Below are 3,169 nucleotides of genomic sequence, written 5' to 3'. Positions count from 1 at the left end.
AAAGTCCAAAGTCTGTCTAAGTGGAGGAGGTGAATGAGTAACTGTGGCACAGGCCTGAGTGCCTGAAAGCACAGCCAGAGCGGTAATCGGCTCTGCTGATGCCTCGCTAATTAGCTGGCTTTGGCTACAACGCTCATCAGACCCCAGCTCGGTTCACACCACAGAAGGATTCACGCTGCACTGAAGAACGTCTCAGCTCAGCCAGTGGATCCCTGCAGAGAAACAGCAAACATAGATCTGAAGGATGCGGTCTCCAGGGAGGGTTTCTGGATCCTTACTTTGTATCACTAATTCCTTGTTATCCAGAGCTGGAAGAGAAGGGACTTCTGGAACAGATTCAGATGCTCCTGTCACTTTTCACTACCATAAGAATGAAGGAAGAGAGAAGAAAATTGACGGTGCTTCTGTAGACAGAAATTTAAGAGCAAAATCGCATTAATCACTGTGATCTGAATGCAGATGGTTCTAATTCTTTACTAAAATACTGATCTGAAAGCTGCTAATGAACTCAAATAGCAAATAGCCCAAGGGAGCAGCATGTTGGGATTGGAAGGAAAGGTTACACACTGGTGAACCTCCAGAGAACCTCCTGACAGGGCAAGGTCTCAGCTGGGAAGGTCTCATAGAGGGCATGGGAGAAGATGAGCCACCCCCAAGCCCTTACAACAGCACTGGGCACAGCACCAGCAAACATAAATGGAAAAGAACAAGGAAATCAGGCACTTTCAAGTGAGAGCTATTATTACTTGTATGTGAAGACTTGCATACCTACTGCGTCTGCTCCAGAGTTATGACCAAGACCTCCTTTTCAGCTCTCAAGTCAGCTTCATGGGCTCCTGCTGCATCCTCAAAACACTGACATGACCACTCTGCAGGATGACAGAGACATTCCAAAGAACATTGATTACTTGCTTCTGCACTCTGGTAATCACCACCAAAAAGGGAGCTGGGGAGCATCACCCAGAGCCAGCATACGCCAGCAAATGCTGTTGTGTTTTCTGAGATGGCTCGCTCATTCAAACACTCTCACCAGATACAAGCAGCTTAATTTAGGCTATTAATGGTAGCATTAAGGAAAGGCACATCCATATTTAGGGTGTCAGCTGCCTGTGTCCCTCCCTTTCTCACCCTGTCCTCCTTCCCAGCTGCTACGTGGTGGCTAACCAAAATGTGAGGAATAGCAGAACAGATCACAGCTTAGATGAGATATTTCCAAAGTGGTTTGAGGACACTTGACCATTACTCACTTGCGACACACAGTAAACAGAGATGAAGCTTAAATATGAGGCTCTTCTACCCAGAAGACATCAATCTCATATGTATACACAGAAGAAATAGCAATTGCATTTCACACAAGCTAAGAATTTGGTTCCCAGGACAAAACCAGCCAACCTATGATTATAAACATCTCATCAGCTTCTTGGGGTTCTACCTCCTCAGCAGAAGTGCCGGAGTAATAACATACCTGTCTGTTGCTGCCCAACATGAGATTCATCTTGGGGTTCTACCTCCTCAGCAGAAGTGCCGGCATACCTGTCTGTTGCTGCCCAACATGAGATTCGTGTTGCTGAAGCTGCCAGGCTCTGATGCCAGTCATACCAGTTGGAGACACCATAGAGAGACAGGGAGAGACATGGAGAGACCACCTTGGATGGGCTAAACATGACCCCCATGTCTTCACCTATGTCTCAAAGCACTGTTTCTCAACAGAAACCTACCTATGAGGTTTGTACCAAGGTCTCCATGTACACTGGATTGCACAAATACCTCCAGGACTGCCCCAGCCTTGTCTGGTGTCAACAACAGCCTCAATTATTTGTTTTCCTCCTTAGTTTCTATTTATGTATCTAAAAGTACTGAATGAGGCTCTGAAACCTTCTCTACCACAGTTCAGTCCTTACAGCTTCCAAAGAAAAAACAGTTTTTCCTTACGGTTAACATTAAAAAAAATCTTGAGCTTGTTGGTCTGTTGGGATTTCCTGAGGATATTTTCTTCAAAAAATTATTTTCAGTATTGTCCTTTAAGCTTTTTTCCTGAAAGTTGTGAAGCAATTTGTTAATCTTCAAGAAACAGATTATATATATAAAAAAAGAGTTAGAAAATCTCTGTCATTCTGGAGTTTTTCTTAGGGGAAAAAAAAATCAGTCTGTTTCTGTTTTAGCAAGAATGAACTTCGCTGTTCTTGTGTAAAGCTATGCTGAAATACATTGTGGGACCATGCCATCATGAAATATGAATATTACCTTTGTTAAGGACTTCAGCCCATTTTCTGCACACAGCTGAGTCTGATGAAACTGGTCCAGAGGGAAACACTTGTCACAGAAGAAGTCGTGTCTCACTGTCATGAACTTGGCTCAGCATTATTTCACTGATGACTCATTATTTTGCACATTATTTCGAACACCAGCCGTGCACCAGGACCACCCTACACTGGGCACGGCAAGAACACGGAACGAAAAGGCACCTTCTGCTCTCAAGAGCTCGTGTTCCTTGTAGAGGATTGGAGACAGATGGAGACAGACAGACAGGCAGACAGAGGATGAGATTAAAGGAACCAGCCAGGACACGCTGTCAAACTTTTAGTAACCATCACAGCTAGGGAGACATTTAAGTGGGACCTTGTCTCCATTATGTTCCTCTTCTGACAAAAGTTTTTAAGGGTCCCATGCCCATTCCTGACTCTGTGGTCCCCAGTGAGATCAGATGTGGGAAAAAGAGAATACTGAAATAGAAAGAGGCTATTTTGGGCTGCGAGCGGTGCGGGGCCCCCGGGGATCCTCGGGAGAAGCTCCACAGCAGTTCGTACATGGGGAGGGGGTCAGGCTCTGAGCCATCTGCCAAAAAGCTGGAGAAGCCCGAAGCTGCCTCAGCCATTTCTAGGAGGAAACGGTGGGAAGTGAAAATACATCGAGAGCTGGCTTTTTATTTTTACCTTGCTCACCAGATGCATTTTTGAAAAACGATTGCAGGCTGCTAGGAAAAGCTGCTCTCCTCCCCTCGCAAGTTTTTCTCCGTCTTCATCTGAAGCGGGACAAGTGGGTGACCAGGGTTGCGAGCTTTCCCGCCCCACACATCTTCAGTTTCCCAAGCTCTTCGTCCCCAGCAGGAGCTGCCCACACCCCGCTCCTTTGGGACCCTCGCATTTCCAGCACCCTACGAGCCACCCCT

This window comes from Egretta garzetta, unplaced genomic scaffold (assembly GCF_000687185.1).
Source record: "Egretta garzetta isolate BGI_Z169 unplaced genomic scaffold, ASM68718v1 scaffold291, whole genome shotgun sequence".
NCBI classification, from domain to species: Eukaryota; Metazoa; Chordata; class Aves; order Pelecaniformes; family Ardeidae; genus Egretta; species Egretta garzetta.
The sequence above is the reverse complement of the archived record's forward strand: the minus strand, read 5'-3'. Positions refer to the sequence as shown.